At 44.8% G+C, this 18,688-nt stretch overlaps 1 protein-coding gene across 6 annotated transcripts in view; it reads right to left on the bottom strand.

Moving 5' to 3' along the window:
- The window catches only part of LOC142993127 (receptor-type tyrosine-protein phosphatase delta), a 297,399-nt gene that overhangs the window by 105,302 nt on the left and 173,409 nt on the right, over positions 1-18,688 (bottom strand). Inside the window, exon 1 of one of the 6 annotated variants that reach the window (XM_076143779.1) lies at positions 9,683-10,183. The exons of the other annotated variants lie outside the window; for them this stretch is intronic. The gene's annotated coding sequence lies outside the window, so the exon portion shown is untranslated. Of the gene's footprint in view, positions 1-9,682; positions 10,184-18,688 lie in introns of those variants that run through there. 6 annotated transcript variants of the gene reach the window in all.

Here is an 18,688-nt window from a genome sequence, read left to right as displayed (position 1 = left end):
TTTAAGCCATTCGACATCTCACCGCTGACGCCACAGCTCTTAATGAAGACAGCGTAGCTACCGAGTTCTGCACAGCCAGTCTAAAGATTTTATTTCACTGCCTCCACAGCTTGCCTTATTTCACTATGGCTTAATGAGAGTCGTTTGGAATAATAGGCTTCCATTGAAGGGAGGCATCAGCATCCACACAGCTCTAAATGAGTGAGCTAATTTCCAAAGATAATCACCTCTCCTGCTGTGTTTTTATGCAGAGATGCTGTAGATTTTTACCCTCGGATTTAATGAAGTCAGAAATTACCTCCAGTCCTCCGGTAAGGTCTATAGATGCTGAATGTGTCACTAATACTTGGCATTGTAGCTTCACAAATGCGGCGGATTAAACATTTCTTATTTCGTCACCCCAGAAAAATCCAGAGTGTTACTTAACTTTTGCAGTTTTACTTGGCAAGTTCGGTGACGGTAGCACTTCATTAAAACACAGATTGGCTTTCACACTCTCAATCAAGACCGAGGGACGGCACAAGGCAACAAATGTACACTGTCATTTAGCAAATGCCAGGATGTATTAGAGGATTCCCAAATTCAACAACAGACCAAACGTGAAAGATGTGATGAAAGATTTCCATCTAAATGGACCACTGAGGGCTGCCATCAAACGTATCATCATCAAAACTTTCCTACTGCAAAGAAGTCATTGGCTTTGTTGAACACTTGAAATATGCTTCAATGTGTGCCACGGAGAATTCTAACTATCCAGGCTGAAGCACATCATGCTTCTGTAGAGTCACAAAAGGAACTACAAATACTTTTTACACGATTCCAAGAGCAAACAAGAGTGCTTTCTCAGGATGCCTGGGTAATGAAGTCCACTGGGACGTGTAGAGACACAGTTAAAGGATAAAGCTCTCTTTTCCACGGTTTCTTCCGCGACTCTCTCTCTCTCTCTCTCTCCCTCCCTCCCTCTGTCTGTTCTCTGTTGCTGAATATCTGTGTGTGTGTGTGAGAGGGAGCGTTGCCACTGATGACACAGAAGCTGTGGCGTCATGCAGTCATTGCAGATGGCAGATATGAAAAAAAACGGGGGGGGACAGGAAGGGAGGAATCGCTTACAAACAGCGCAGGCCATTTTGACAGAGCGAAATGCGGGCCTTGTCAGAACAAATGAGAAAGGTCACAAACTGTGACAGTGTAGTAATGTCCCATTCACTCAACTACACTCTCCTTTATTTAACTTCCCACTATTATGTCAACAAACTTATGTCACAGCCTTTTATTCCGGTAAAGGTTGCACTATAGGCAGCAGATCTCAGCTGTTTATCACGTTCCACCGAGAAGCTGTCAGTAATTTGGCAAACGTTTAAGCTTTCAGTGGTCGCCGCAAAAAAAAGAGAAAAAATGGCAATTGCAAAATGTTTATTTAATTCCCCGCTGCTGGTGTTTGTGTCAGCTTATCAGGATAGATCAACCGGAAGGCTTCCAAAGGATGGCCCAGGGTGGGAAGATGGGAAAGGGAAGGAAAGGGAAGGAATGTATTGTGCTATCGAGCGTCTTGGCTACAAAAGTGGCTACCATGAGCTTTTCTATAGGAAAACCTGGATGCTGAAAATTTAAAAGCGTTCCCCTTTTTATCACCTTGAGAAATAAGACCTGTTGTGAGCAACTAACATCCCCGTTCCAACCTGAGGCAAGGCATCAAATGTGGATAACACTTAAAGTTAGTAAACCATTTTAGTGCGTAAGTGCTGTCTGTTTCGACTCCAGTTATGGTGGTATGGTGTCAAGAGGCTTTTTCCCTTCCAAGTTATTTAATTGCGTTGTCTCCTATGTTTTATTTAATTGTTCTTTAGCCTGGAAATGTGTCTGTCTTATTCTGCCCCTTGTTTTGTTGTGATGTCTCCCGTTTTCACCCTCTCCAGATCCTTCCAATTATCCCTATCTCCTCTCCTGGTCTCTCTAATCATGTCTCAGAGTGTTTGTGTGGGATGGTGGGTGGCTGCGCATCGATGAAAAACCTTTCCCTCCTCGATCGCCCTTTAATTTAATCCCCTCATCTCTCAGTGAGCCTAAAGACACATGTTGCCCACCCCCCTTAAACTAAGCATTATATTAGACCTGTGCTATCTGCCATCACATCTGTTGTATTTGTTGCCTGACCTCATGTAACCAAAGTAGCATGTAGTGTTAAACTTTCACAGATTGGGGGGAAAAAAAGGGAAGGCCGTATTGAAGCATTCCAGTCGTCTCGTACACTCTCACTTTCTCACTGTCAAATGCATACAAGGAATGCTGGTATCTGGTTACCGTGACGCTGAAACTCTCCTGGAATGTTTCTTTAGGCTAGATCAACGGGAGAACACATGCAAGGACAAGGTAGGGATAGGTGGAGGATTAACAGAGGCGGTTTAGGTTACACTGGCCCAAACCTGACATGGACTTTTCTTGAAATCCTATGGAAAGACGCTGCATCGTCGGTCATGGAAACGGTAATTTATGATACAGCCGTAGGTTGTGGGGATTTCATGGATGGCGGGTGGCCTCCTGTTTGTGTTTGTGCACCTGTACATTTGCAATTGGGTCTGAAATCTCCACGTTAGAACAGCTGTTAGTAAGCAAGATCATGGTAAATATTCAGTGGAGGCAGTAAGGTATGGTTTTTGGGGTCAACTCTCTGCCACGATGACTTGAGCTTCTCCCGTAGATCGCATGCACATGGGGATATGAATAGCGTGCTGACTTCACGAGTACATGTTGCTTATTTATGCTATCTGTACCTCCAAACTATCCACGCTATGTTGATCCATTCTGCATTAACTTCATTTTAGAGTAACCAAAGTCTGCTTAATAGCTCTGTCTAAAACCGTCCTTCTATGTTTAACTGTTGCCACCTCTTCCATGAGTAGCTTTGCTTGTATACACGTCCAAAAATAGTTAATTTCCAAATGTGTTGATGCGACTGTAAACTTTCGTGGATACTGATGCCTCAAAGTCATCTTTGCTGCTGTGCTTGATCGGTACAAGGCTGGGATTCCTTTCTAATCTCGGGATCTCGAAGATGAATGAATAGGATTGTTGAAAATCATTGCGTGTTACGAAAACTGCCCTAGCACCCCTTTGAACCTAAATACATTTATACACTTGTATTCTTCTATAAATACCCAAAGTGGGGGTGGGTTCATCAGTGGCATATTTTTCTAGGTTGACTAAATATAAACAAGAGCCGTCTGCATAGTGTTATCTGCAACAACGTGATGCAACTCTCTGAAATCGCTTTGAAATATAAAAATATACATGAAAAGGGAAATGGAAATATATAGACGGTTCTTGAGCAACACTGTTTGAAGATGCTGTCGTAGGCATTCGTATGCCATCTCTGGAATATCACAATGACCAATGCACGAGGGTAACGATATGCACTCAGAACTCGGACTATGAATGGAGCTGTCGGCGCTCCTAACACAATTCCTGTGGAAAGATGACAAAACATAAAAAATAAAGAGTCTTCCCTTCATTCGCCTGCAAGACTGAGCGAGCCATGACAAGGAAATGCTGTAGCTCACATTAATGTCTGATCCTGGTTCATTTCTTTCCCACACAGAGCTCTTTATTCCCCTCGGGCGACCATTTGCTTTGCAAAATGCATGCATGAAATTCTTGAGACCAGCCTCCCCATGAGAGTCTAAATAATAGATTAGCAACACAGCATCCAGCCAGCCGCTATATCTTCAGCCCCAACTGTCTGGCCTCATTAGTGAGAGAAGTGTAAAAGATAGCCAGCTGCTAGCCCAGGTGACGGCACTCAGTTCTGGCCTTTGGCAGTAGTGGGCCACCCTAAAGAGAATATATGGCGTCTCTCTGTGTACAATTCATTGTGTAATCCACCTTAAACCTGCTAAGCTTCAATTGATGTCAGTGAAAGAATAGCAATGGCAAGAAAGATGGAGACACACCGGAGAGGAGGGAGAGGAGTTCCAGCGAGCGCGAGCGGGAGGGAAGGAAAAGGGCCGATATGTACTGGAAGAATCATCTGTGAGGAACAATGGGGGGAAAGGTGGTTGGTTCCGGGGCCGCCTGGTCAGAACCAGAGGTGACCTGAGCCATTTTCATTCACAGAGTGTCCCCCTCTCTCCCTCCCTTCCCCCCATTCGCGTTTCACTCTCTCCACTGAAGCCCTATCTCGCTCACCCTCTCTCCCCTCATCCGCTTTCCAAATGGCAGTCATTATACCGGACATGAAAAGTCATTTTAGTTCCGCCTGGGTTCTTCAAAGCGGCGAGCTATAATTGCAGATTGAGTAGAGAAAGAATGTTGGGGTTACACAGAATTTAAACGTTGACTCCTAACCTTGAAGTAATGGAAGTTGAATTTAAATTCATAAAAGGAGGAAGGGATGGTAAAGGAATGGAAGGGACCAACATTAACAGCTTTGAGGCTGGGCTGAAATGTTGTCTGCTGTGCTGCTGAAGCTCCCTGCCAGCTGTTTCTTTGTGCCGCGTCTCTCACTTTGCTTGTGGGACATCCATACATGTTTACACGTCTTCTGTGGACATGCGGGGTGCCAGAATCTGTGAGTGAATTCGAGGCACCAGATCCCATTACAGCAAGTGTCACCTCAAGAATTATGGCACATAAGGGGGGGAAACACTTCCAAATTAGGAGAAATCCATCCACTATTAAACGCATTCCTCATTCGTGAAATTGCTACATGGCAATGTCACTGCACTTCCTCTGATTTCTCTAATGGAATTTTCTCTTATTTCAATGGCAGCAGGAGCAAGGCAAATAAATGACACATCCCAGTCAGTTCAGAAAGTTCGGGACCAACCATCATGAGCTTTATTCTGTAAGATTCCCTTTGACTCTGACTTTGACAACACAAGAGCGACGTGTATCTATCATTGCACATATCCAGTGTTTATCTCTCACAAAGTCCATTTACAGTCTGTGTTGGTCACTTACATGTTGCACTTTCACAGTTTTAGGAGGTAGCCACCAGTCTGAGCTGAGCACCACTCCCCTCGCACTTATCTCTGGCACCCTACTATTTGCCACAGCAGGTCGCATAATTGTTCTTGGAAAGAGCCCATCAACTAAAGACTCCATTTTTGACTTTGCACCACAAAGACCTTTATCGCAAGACCCATTTTTAACTGCTGCACTTCCGAACAATCCAAACAAAGGTGCGTCGGCGCTAAGTCATTCCCTTTGGACGGCTGACGGAGAGACGGACGCTGTAGGATGGAAAATGTGGCTTCAAAACGAGATCGCCGCTGCCATCCAATGAAACACAACCCCCCACTGGCTCTCCAGCGAGCAGGAACAAATTCTAAAACTGTCATACTTTAATTGAAATTCCATCACTTGTGTGGGTGCTATTGTGGAATAATTTGATAAAGCTGTGTGACATGAATGCACAGAGCCGCCCGCCACTTCCATCCCTTCTCCCGGCTTTTATTTCCTCATTCCGCCGGTTATTCAAATAAACCTCAGTGGATTCTGTGCTTAGCCTCACCGAAAAAGTGAAGATAAGAGAAAATAAGACAATGAGCACAGCAAAGAAAGAAATAATAATAATAATGACCGAGCTACCTTTTTATTCCACTGCCGCCCCAATTGTAGTTGCAATATTTGAAACCAGACTCGTTTATATGTTTCAACTGCAGCATTTACCTTCCTTACAATTGGTCACGCCCCTGTCAAAGCGCTAATAGTGATCAAAAATGGAGGTCAAGGGCAGAATTCCCATCCGATGCCAGTGCCACTGACCCCAATCCAAATCCATACCAACAGACTCCCTTCCCCTGTATGTCTTCACAACTGGCTACAGGCATTTGGCCTCCGTCATATCGCCTGAAACCCAATCTGCAAGCAAAAGACAGCTGCGGCGGAAAAGCAGTCGTGGCATACTGAAACATCGGTGTGCCCCCCTCCCATACCCTGAAGGCACAGCCTTGAGGCTAAGAATGCTAACGTGTTGTGCCCAACACTACAGTTGACACATGAGATAAGCGCCATGAAGGTTTGTGTTTACATGAAATAAATTGATTGATAAAACATACAAATTGATGTGTTAGAGAAAAAAAAGGCCAGTTGAGACAGCGGGGGGGGGGGGGTTCTTGAGATTGCCGTCCTTTTGGTGAGAGGCGAAGAAGGATGGACGAATGGAGAAAACAAGTGTAACAAAAAGACCAGAAAAGAGTAAAAGAGCAGAGAACAGGCTTGGATATACAGTAGCTCTGCGCACCCTCCCCTGCCAAATATTATTTATGGCTCAGCTCTCCGCCCTGACAGGGTGATGGACAGTAGAGGTGATTTTGCCTGGGCGTGAAAATAGGCTTCTTATTACTCCAACCCAGTGGCAACTTGAATATCAATAAAACCGCTAGCATTCCCCTATGTGTAAAACCAATGCCCCGTAGCGGTGGTTTTTATCAAGCAATCCACCCTTGACGCTAGTTATGCAGTACTAGAGGTTACAGGAGGAAATGCTTGCCAAGTAAATAAGTGAGCGAAGCGATTGAATACAGGCGGAGGAAAAACACGGCAGCGACCAGGGCCAAAGTGAACCAAGGGTAAAGTCATGATCGCTTCATTATTCTGCGGCGCGGCCCAGTGTTGTGCGAAATCAAAGCGCTTTCTCATTTGTCACCATGCATCAAGCCGGCCGGCGTGAAGCGGGTTCGCAGTCAGCTGGGCTAACCCCGACACACAGGCACACACACGGGCGGTTGATTAAAAACACTAAGCCGTGCCAGAGCATACGTGTGCAAACGAGCGCACACCGCCTGACACATGGGTGTATCACTCACTCTCTCTCTCTCTCTCTCTCTCTCTCTCTCTCTCCCCCTCTCTCTCCCCCCACACCTCCCGTCCTGCTTTGTCACCCGAGTATACCATTCGCCATTGCCGTGACTTTCTTCTAAAATATAGCCTCTACCATACAAACTTCCCCTGCCTCTGCCAACCACCCACCCAGGCAGCCAGTCAGCCAGCCAGCCAGTCAGCCAGCCAGTCATTGGGTAGTTGTTAAGGGCTGTCGCTGGCACAAAATAAGCGAGAATACACCCACTGGATTACAGAGGGCAGGCAGTGATGGGGGTGATTGCTAACAGACCTATTGGCACTCAATCTCCTCCAGTTCCAGTGCCACGGCGCCTGATAATTGCGGCCTGTGTGTTTACGTATCCATTTTTGTAATGTAAGTGTTGATTTCTCATTCTACACTCGTAATAGGGGCCCCGGCCTTGGAATTCCTGAAGCAGTGCTCACTCGCAGGCACACATGTACGTACCTGCGCGCACACACACACACACACACACACACACACACACACACACACACACACACACACACACACACACACACACATAGCAAACAAACTTTTCTCTCACTCACTTTTTCTACACTTGAAAATTCAGTGGTGAGGCAGAACTACTTGGCTGGGAGACGATAAGGACACAAGTTGCAGGAGGATTTGTTTGTATGAGAGTTTGCGTCAGATCGGCGACTAGAATTAGGGGGGCTCTGTTACGTTACACATACTGCTTTTAACAAGCCTTGGAGTTGACCTGTGAGGTTTACATGAAACCCACTTGCAAAATCAAATAAAAAATAGACTTCTCTCAGATATTCTGTCGTAAAAATGTTCTATTTATTTCGATATGGAATGAGGCCGAAAATGCAGCATATGATTTTGGAATGTGTCTCAGAAAAATGCCACCTGGAAGAAAAATGACCGTCCTTGTCTTCAACTCCTTCAATTTTATAATAGTTTTTAGTTTAACGCCCTAAATATTATGAATTGATCCTATCCTTCACACACACATTGGTGTATAAAGCAGAAATGCTTTCATTCAATTTCTTTTACAGTCGAATATTACATTGAATTGAAGTGTGTCAAGACTTCTCACAAACAGCTTTAAATGACTATTTTGAAGGATTAAAAAAAATGCCAGTTACTCAAACATTATTGCTTGAGAGAAGATGGTTGCATCTGTGCTGCTTTTCACTGTGTGAGACACTTTGCTCCCATTTGGATGGCAGCACTTAAACTGAGCACCACCTTAGTGCATATCCATTTTGCCTCCTCTTTTGAGTGCTGCTGTCGCAACAGCAAAATTGGAAATCGAACGTGCGGTGACAGCGTTAATTGCGCTGTGTCAAAATTGGGCAAGTGTTAATTGTTGGAGCTGGGAACTGTAAAGCATGCAAGACAGGGAAGGTGCTGGGGTGTGCCCTCCCCGAGTGCTTACTGGCTATAAACTGGGAATTGCTTGAGCAAACGTAAATTTGCATGCATAAACACACTTACTGGCTTTTTTTCAGAGCACCACGCAACTCCGCCCTCAAATATTCACTGCCTCCTCGTTTGACTCAGACAGCACAAATGTATACAAAGGTTCTTTTTCTAACGCAAAAGCCTTTCTAACACACCAATGCTTCATTTCATGCATGACACATACGTTTGTGCATGTATTGTTTTCATCAAGCTGGGGAATCCTCATTATTAAGTGAGCGTTCGAAATGTCTCCGCCTACACACATTTGAATTATCATTGTGACAAACCCTGTTATACATTCCAGTTTTGTTGTACCACTTCAAATCCTTCCCTCAATGGTTTGTGGCCCCTCTCAGTGCTGCATTACCCTGGCTTACTGACTGGAGAGAATGAGTCCCCTAGTGGCCCAACTGGGACATTGAGCACAGGTGGTGTGAGCAGCTCTACTGGAAATAAAGGTTCATTTTCACCTGATTGACTGAATTGTTGCATGACTGCCTTTCTGCCTGCCGGCCTGACTGACTGACTGACTGACTGTCTGTCTGCCTGACTGACTGACTGACATCCTGCTGCATTTTTGATAGGCAGGATCTTTGAAAAACGCAAGAAAGCAACTTTAAACTCCCAGAAATTGTGTACTAAAAGTCAAAGAGATTAAATGACGGTTCTCAGGAGAGTTGCTGGGACATATTTTGAAATTCCTCGTAATTGTCTCACTCAGTATATGCTGCTATACAACTTATTAAAAGCCTCAACTGCGTTTATGTACGGAAGCTTGAAATGTCCGAATGAAGGATTTGCTGCGTATTTTTTCATCATATCTGAAAATAACAATATCATTTCTTAAATATCAGATATTAAACCAGTACGCAAAACTGCTCAGTTTGTATCCTGACGTTTTGATTCTTTAACTCTTATTCGACATCGTCTGCTTATTTGAACCACCAGCCAAAAGGCGCACACCGGACACAAATGTTCATTCCGCACACTTATACGGCGAAACGAAGCAGAAACACATAAGAATAAAACAGATAATAAGACATTTGTCCACGCGTTTACATAACGTGACTCCGAAATACGCGTATGATTCTCGGCAGCGCGCGCTCGTTCTAATAAAGTGCGTTAAGGGAATTATTGGCTCTCCGGTAAATAAAGCTGCCACATCCCCTGAACGCACCACGCACCGCCACACCATCAAATCTATAGAATGCGTGGATATAAAGGGATAGAATTTGTGTCAATATTCGTTCGGCGCTCACATGTTCGACCAACTTGACACAAGCGACCCCCGCACCACCCCATCGCTCTCCCCGTGCACACCTGAAATCACTGCGGCAGCGACTTCCAGGTCCGTCTGTCACACCACCTCCAAACTCACACACACATACACACACACTCCCGTCTTACCTTGTCACCATTTTGTGTTCGATTTCGGAATCTCCCTTTTTAATTCAAAGAGAAGTCGTGAGTTGTTGTTGTTTTGTTGTTTTGATTTCTTACATCCAGTAATGACAGTCGAGTCCCGGGAAGATAAAACAGATCCGTGCGCGCAGGTTTACGCTTCTCCTCTTCCTTCCTCTCCTTCCTCTTCTTTGCGCGTGTATTTCGACTTTTCCCCGTCTCCGAGTTGTCCGTCAGCGAAACATTGGACGATCGTCGAGATCGTCGGTGACGCACGCGACGCCGCACAGTCCACCACTGTGTGTGTGTGTGTGTGTGTGTGTGCGTGCGTGTGTGACTGTGAGAGATAGCTTCTCTGCTCTGTATCTGTCTGTGTTGTTAGTAAGACCTTCATTGACTTGAACGTGGCGAGACTGTGGTCGTGTTTGTAGAGTGTGATGTGGCCGGGACACACATCCCCGCTCTCTCGCTCTCCCTCTCTCTCTCCCTCCCTCCCTCTCTCTCTCTCCCTCCCTCTCTCTCTCTCTCTGAGGCATAAAACCTCAGGCGGAGAAGAAACCGAGAGAGAGGGAGAGCGGTGTTGAGAGTGTGTGTATGGGGGGGGGGGGGGGGGGGGGGTGACGTCACTCAGTCAGTCAGTCAGTCAGCGAACTCTCTCCTGGATCGCGCCCGACGCACCCCGTCCCCCCTCCCTCCCCTAGCAAAGTCCACTGCAGGAATGTGCACTTGGACATGGCTATTTGTGTGTGTGTGTGTGTGTGTGTGTGTCTATATCTATCTATCTATGTGTGTGTGTGTGGTGTGTTCGGGGAGGGCAGGATGGTAGTCGGATAGACTTGGTAATTATTTTCAGATGGTAAACTGTCTGCGAGGATACATGAGCACATCTGTGCGTCTGCGGTTAAGTTATTGCCAATTGTCTATTCTATTTTGTCTATTCTATTTCTTTCTGATGCAATTGTTCACAGAAGAGAACAGTTTACACACAGTATATTTAAATCAATGAAGTTGCAGGTCGTGGATATATTGTATAATAATTATATGGCATGCATTTATTAGTGAGGGGCGTCAAATGCAACGTAAGGGAGCGTCTTTTCAGGTACGACTTCAATTCAAGACTGTGGAATAAGACGTTAACATGGATGTAATTTATAGCATTCTATCCTTTATATGAGTAATTTCTTAATTAGCTTATGAGGGAAAGCACAGCAGGTGAGGAAATGCATGGAACATAAGACAATGAGTTGTTGTACTGGCTGTTTTTCTACACAAACCTAAGCATAACCATATTGAATTTATTACACATGCCTTGTTATGATCTCAAGAATTGATGCAGTCCTTATTTTGACGCAGGAAAGAATGGATGCGATATTGCATAACCTGGCATAAAGAGACAATGTTGTTCACCAAGCTGTGGTAAAATAGTCAGGCACGTCGTCCTCTGATGTAGGGCTACAGAAAAATAATAGCCAATGCCCGGGGAGACATGTGACTATGACCAATTGTGTTTTGAGAAAAGTTGCTTTTGTGGCAGCAACCCAATGCTTCTGATGAACAACCTAGCCCTGAAGACACGAACATCTAGCATCCAACAATGGTACACGGAGAGACAGACTACTGCAGTCAGCAGATCTGTTTTCTTACCTGCAATCAAACATGTCATGTATCTGATGGAGTAACCCTGGTCGTGATTTATACCTGCAAATTATATTCTGTTCTATTTTCTAAGGGTAGAATTTGATACAAGCTCCGCATTTAGATCCACAGGCCTGAAGAAAGTGTCTGTTTTGTAACAATGAACAATGGGGAAACTTGATGAAATAACTGATATGTGAACTGTTGCCCTTGACTGTTGGCTGTATGGAGGCATTGTGGGAGGGATAGCTAGTTTTGCCTAGATGAGTACTCTACTGTAGTTTATGAATACCTGACATTTGTTTAGTTAAAAAAAAAAAAATACTTCTTCATCGGGAGATTAGGCTGAAGGTTGCATTTGTGAAGAAGCTGTGATGGAATACTTTGAGAAACCAGAAGCAGCTTTTGATGAGTGAAATATATTCTCAACTTCAGGGCGACTGCAGTGCGTTTAATTATAATATCCCCTCATCACAGTGTTTGAATATAATGTTGATGATATTGGTTAGTAGATTGATAATTCCACTATGCCACTAACCTTGTGCTTTCATATTCTTGGCACTGTCTGAGGTGGTAATATAGCCACACTTGTTGATAAATGGGATCAAGGGTAGTATTTATCAAGACGGTGCTTCTCCGGCCCTATCATCGATGAACTTTGTCGCCCAACCGGACTCGCGGGTCTATAAACTAAATGTCCTTCATAAGAAGATGAAGAGAATAAGAAGATGACTGAGAAAAAAATCCAAGCGCCGGGCGGTGCTACAGATTTAACCCGTTAATAGCCTCGACAGCAGGAGGGCCATGAAAGAAACATTTCAATGCCTCTGCCAAATGTCATTGATATGAGACAATGATGATGCAGCACGTTATTACAACGTGGGCTAAGAGTATTTGATACACCGCTGCTGGGCATGTTTACATTTATGTATGCAGAGTAAACACACCCCCGCCCACTGAAGGTCACGCACGGTGTAACACAGATAGACTTTTTCTATGTAAATACAATGCAAATACGGAGCCAAGAATGTGAGGCGTTGTGCAATATCAATATGCATTTGCTTTAGTTGAATAATGTATAACAAATATTTTGATGTGTGTTTCACCTACCAACGCAGTAATTCTGTAGGGACTACTGACTTTACAAAGGTAATTAACAATGAATATTAAATCTGAAATAAATAAATAATTTATTTAGAATGTTTTTCCCCGTTTCACCTCTGCCAATAAGGTTACATTTTCATTACAAAGTTGTAGAGAATTGTTTGGAAGAGAATATTGGAAGTGAGGGCTTGGGTGAAAATCATCGTGGCCTGACTAAAGACAAGTTTCTTTGGTTTAGCATGACAATGAGCAACACAGGTAGAAGATCGATCGCTATATTGGTCAGCTTCCATTGAAGAGGTTTGCCTTTAACGTGCTAAAATGGTTCCAAGCAATGCCTGTCAGATGAATTTACATTACAGACTAGGCTCAGACTGGATTTTGTTGCTTAGCAGGCTGAGGTCAGTTCCATTGTAGCTCGATCCAATAACTGCTGTATCAGTTTAACACTTCGTATTTGGGTGGCTGACAGCTGTTTAAGTGGGAATCTTTTTTTTCTCTCCTTCCACTCTGGGCTGTTTTTCAATTCTGGATATGTTGCAGTGCTCTTCTGATCACAGCTTCTGTTTATAATTCCTTATTCAAAATAGACAATTTCACATTTAATGTAAGACAGACGGACAAGAAAATATTTTTCACTGTCAATCTTCCTGGAGCCTGAGGTGTCGGCCTTTTTACCCTTGACAAGTTGTGGGTGCTTTACAAATGACTGACAGTCAAGTCATTACTCTTAGTTTCTGCAACCTAAAGACAACACAGCAGCGAGGAGAAGCAGCTTGTCTGAATCAAAAACAAGGGCTGTTGTTTTCACCTCCCCACTCCCCATAGCTGATACGTTTACAACCCCCCGCCGTCTCCTGTGCCCTGATCAAGTAAACCAGTCATTGTAAAATTAATTTCCCCATCAAGCGGGACTCAAGCTCTTTGGGATAACAATCTATCTTAAGCGGATAAATCCAATCCGATGTGTCGAGACGGATGGGGATTGACTTGTTTATGGCCACTGCCCAAGCAGGCAACAGAGAGAGAGAGAGAGAGAGACGGGCGCTGTGAGTGCAACAAAATGCCAAGCTGATATTACACACATCTCTGAGGCACGAAGGATGTAAACCAACACCGTACAGTAGAACACCCATCTCTTCTCCTTGGCTTAGACACCTTATACTTCTCTCCTTCTCAGAATGTGTCAGACATGATGGATGAGGACGTGTACGGTCTAACGTTCATGCATAATTAGCATTTAGTGGAAATTGGAGGACTCAATAGGCACAGTTCATCGCTGATAAAAGAAAACACACTGCAGCTTTTTATGAAGTGGTTGGAACGACTGTAAAGTTTGAGCGTGATACTGATTGCTGTAATTACATACGCGATAAGGAAGAGTTGGTTAGTTTGCTGGCCGCACGCCAGACAACTACACATAAAGCTTTGCACAATCAGGGCTAACATCTATATGAATGACTTAGTGACCTACATATCTTGGAAAACAAAGATGGCAGTGTAACACGTCCCCCTGGCAAAACCTTCTCAACGCCTCCCGAAGCCAGGTTATTAAATTAACACCCCTTTCCTGTTGCTGATTCATCCCCGTAGAGAGTTTCCTGCACATCAGAAGACTATTTAATGTGAAAACAGGGAGCTATTAATCACACATTAGAATATACAGTAACAGGCTTGATTGTGTGGAGTTTTGTCATTTTAGAACATAAGGCGATTCATTGCGGGACTGAAATGTTTCTTAAGCCAGCTGAGCCGTGATCGCATTAATGCATTAGCCCTCATTGTTGGTGCTGCCAACAGGTCTACATTACATTAACAGTGTTTGGTGGAGCTGAGAGGGCGTCGAACCACTTTACGAGCTGACTACATGTAGTCTTACATTACCCCTGATTGATGAAACTGACGTTATGCCAATTGAGGCCAGTGCTACATTTCCTCTAATTGGTGGCGCTGACTGAGACTGAGGAAACGTTGCACGAAGGGTTGTGCCAGTTTTGTGCCGACGTGGGAAGTGAACGCTGCGGCAACTAGGCTGTACCACCGCAGAGGTTTATTGCATTATGTATTTTAATTGTATGAAACCATGGAGAGGGCCACAAGCGATGCAAAAGGCCACACAGCAGGCCGGACTTCTAAAGAGCACAACCTGAACTCTTACATGACCCCAACAACTCCTCTTGTCAAGGGGCTCGCTGTGACGCTTAGTCATCTGTTCGGGACCTGCTGAGTCATAAGTAGTCAATATCAGCCTATTATGATGTCAGGCAGTATCAGGTAGGCGATGAGGCTTTGTGGAACGAGCCCCACCACCACACCCATCCACGTTTAAATTAGGTTTGCGCTGGCACGGGCGTTCCAATGAGCTGAAAAGCAATTAGGTCCATTAAGAGATCAACTGGAATGGCACGAGCGGCTTCAGTGTGCAGCAGCCTGCACGGAGAGACAAAGACGGAGACGGAACAAGAGAGACAGAGACAAAGAGAGCCAGGGAGGAGACGCAAGGAAATCGAGTTTTAGACACATTGAGCCGAGCGCTGCCTGGCAGAGTCGTCCTGTGGAAGCCACCGTGGGACAGCTGACAGGTGTAACAGTGCAGATCCATCTCTGAATATGTCCCCTCAGTGTGTTTGGTCCAAAAGTAGAGTGCAGGAAGGATGTTGATGTTTGCCTGTTGCTCCTCTCTGATTCTTCATTCTCACGATTTCTCATTTTTGTATTTGACATTTCAGGCAGTCGTCTGTTCCGACCGCCCTCCCTTCTCCCCCGTTGTCCTTTCATTTGCACAAATCTTTTCCTGCTCTCCAGTCTTTTATCTTCTCTTGCCATCATCTTACCCCAGATGCTCATTTACTTTTCCATTCTCTTCCCTTCCCCACATCAATCCCCCTGGCTCTCCGCTTCTCTGATTTTTTTCCTCCATCTTCCCAAAACTGATACTGACACATGCCTTATCTCTTTTGCTCCCTCCCGCTCCCTCATTCTCTCTCTCTCTCTCTGTCTCTCTCTCTCTCAACGTCCCTCACTTTCTTTTAGTTGGCATTGGGCATTTAAGAGAAGCCTCTCACCATAGCAGATTGATCACATCCGTTGTTTGCACTGGGCGCTCCATTTTACAGTTCAGTGTTCATGAAAGGGTGCTTTTGCCATTCCTACCTGTCTCCCCACTTCAATATGTTCTCTCTCTCTCTCTCTCTCTCTCTCTCTCTCTATCTCTCTCTCTCTATCTCTCTCCCTCTCTGTGAGTGGCCAGTGATTTCCCCCACTGACATTTTCACAAGCACACCTTCATCAATTTCACACCTCCGATGCCCTTCTATGCCAGTGCGGAAGGAGCAAGTGAATTGATGGTTGAGTGCTGACAAAGCTTGCCCGAATTTGAAGTCGGGTGGGCTTGACAAAGTTCACAAAGTCAACGCTGGCATCTCACTAAACACACGTTCCAATTCACTCGTGACAAGCATCATCTACTGTATGTTTGAAGCTTTGATCACGTTGCGAGCACCTGCGTCTCATCCTACCCTCTGCTGCCCCCTGTAGGTTGCATCTCTTCCCTCCCTATTCAGATGAGTCATCCAACTTATGCTATAAATCCAATCACGCAATAAAAATGTGTGATGGAAAAAGCCATCCAGAAGGTAAACATCCTCCGCGCTTGCTTCCTCCCTTTAGTCTTGGGAAATTAGGCTGCTCTATCATCGGCCAACTGGTGCATTTATGAGCTGCTAAAGTAATTGGCGATAGCAGCGAGATCTCAGCTGAGGCATAGGTGGCACATTCACCTCAAACGGAGCTTTAAGCTAAACGCCCCGGTGAAATAGCGGCGAGGAGACGGAGCGGGAGGCGGGGTGCAAAAGGAGAGTACCAAGGTGCCTCATTCACTGGCTCAGGGGTTTATGGGATTGCTCCCAGCTGTCACTCCGTGTAGTGAATCCGCAGCACCGTAATATCTTAATTGTTTCAAATTAAATGCTCGTAAAAATGGCAAAGGAAATGAGTTTTTCTCTCTGGCTAATCCAAAGCAGCCCCTTGACTTACATCTGGACCCACTTTAAGTGAGACGGGTTTAAAAGGTGGAATAGCTCCCACCTGAGATGGCTTTGGATAGGAGAGCGGCAAATTAGTTTTTATAGGTTGTGAACTACTAACCCTTCACTGTGCATCTGTGAATGACGTGTTTCCCCCTTTGCTTTTCGATCGCTCTGTCTTCATCTGCAGCTTCCTTCACTCTTCTCGGGTTTGTGTGCGTACACGTCGCCTGTTTGTGTGCGTAAATGTGTGTGCGCGCTCACAGAGGCTTATCATAATAAACAGTCTAAATATCCTGTGGGAATTCACACATTTAGTCTGTCCTCGTCGCCCGCTGGCACTTGGAAGACTCAGCTCATTCCGCAGTACACGTTCAAATCACTCAACCAGCTAAAGCCCCCTGAATGACATCAGCCGTGCTGTCAAACAGTCAAACAAACACTTGCATATATTCATGTACGCACGCATGCATGCACACAAATAATGCGCACACACTCATTGGCACACATGTAAATCTGCTCCCACCTCAGTCAACGGTATAATCTCTGAAAATACTATATTCATCGTTTATACAATACTGACAATTTACACACTGATCATATGCTTTCACACCAAGAGTGTGATCTGCCACTCACGCCATTTCTGAACACAATTCTCACACTGAATGGATTTCAGAATTTCCCATTAGCCCCTGTTAACTTGACATCATCCCATCCGTTCTTACACAAATACCCCCTTTGACAGTGAAATCCAGCGGACAATTATGTGTCATTACATCTGCAAAGTGGTTTTGTGTTGCCGACAGCAGGGGCAGCGAACTTGATCACTGGTGAACGAAACGGCAATGCGTGACACCTCTTTATAGCACCTTCGCCGCTATTGTCATCGCAGGCAGCAGCTTTCATTCCTACCAGTCGTAATGCTAAAAGTTCAACTGACGAGGGTTTGAAAAGTTTCTGACACCACAGGCTTTTGTAATCAGTGTTCCATATGCTCTTTTGTTTGGGCTCTAAAAAGTCTGAAAGAAAGTGCAGCATATTGCTGAATTGACAAGATGTATTAGGCGTTTAGTTGAACTTCTGCTTCCATTGGACTAAAAAAGTGCAGCTAAATTAGTTTAAATATGCTGACAGATCATGACTCAGGTGCAGGTACGTTTCTGAACTCGCTGACAGTGATTCATACTGACACTTTACTATGTTTGACACTTTACTGATGCATGTGAGTCTGTAGTTTGAGTGCATTATACAATGCTTGTATTTTGCATGCTTCCTGCTTCATAATGTGTGTGAGCAACTAAGGTGATGATCAACAAAGAGTTCAACCAGAACTGAAATCTTAAAGGTTTTTGGAAATGTACTTCTGTCGCACAAAGAGAGAGAAGCAGTATCTGGTTTTGTTGGTTGAATTGAACGTGCTGCTTTTATATTGACATTAAGAAAAGTGACAGAAAATATACATATTTTCAGGATATGCAGGTGCAACAGCTGATCAGTGAAATCACTTTCCATCCTCCTCGTCTTTGTTTTCCTGCTTTTCTAATGTACTGAATGTTGTTCTCCATCATCTGTACATCTCTCTCCAATCTCTACCTCAGCTTGCTCCATCCATCTTTCCCCCCTCCCTTCCCCTATTGTCCCCTTTTCCACGCATCCTCTTCCCTCTTGCGTCCCTCACTCATTGCCTCGTCTCCTCCTATCCGCTTTGGCTTCGATTTTGAGCTGCGCCACACGGGCCGGCTCCACCTCCTCCTCTTTCTCGCTGCCTCGTGTGCTGCAATCTTTCTATCCCTTCTTTTCTCTCACACCCTCTCTGCCTCCCCTTCACTGTTGTTATTACCTATCCTGTCGTGTCTGTCTGATTATCTTGTTAGAGGTGTTCTTGGAGCAAATTCGCTTGACCCCTGTCTCCGGTTTTTCCCCTGTCCTTACATCTTTATTTCCCTTTGGCAGCTCCTTGGTGTCACTTTGATCTTTCTTTCTGTACTTAACCAGCCACTGTTTTCCTCCTCTTTCTTCTCATTAGCTTCATTAGCCATTCCTCTACCTTCGGCCCACATGCCCGAACAAGGCCTATTGATGCCAGTCTTCGCCTGTCTCCTTCCCCTTTCTCCCTTTGTTGTCTCATTCACTCCTTCCTTCTCTCACTCTCTCATCTCATCTCCCTCAGCGGTGTTTGTGGCCTTTCGCACTGTGCACATCTAATGGCTGGGGTGTAATCCACTGCCTAATCTTCTGACAGCCTGTG

This window comes from Genypterus blacodes, unplaced genomic scaffold (genome assembly GCF_046128005.1).
Source record: "Genypterus blacodes isolate CSIRO-AG114 ecotype Tasmania unplaced genomic scaffold, CSIRO-AGI_Gbla_v1 ptg000027l_1, whole genome shotgun sequence".
NCBI classification, from domain to species: domain Eukaryota; kingdom Metazoa; phylum Chordata; class Actinopteri; order Ophidiiformes; family Ophidiidae; genus Genypterus; species Genypterus blacodes.
Note: the sequence above shows the minus strand (reverse complement) of the source record. Positions and strands in the feature narration are given on the sequence as shown.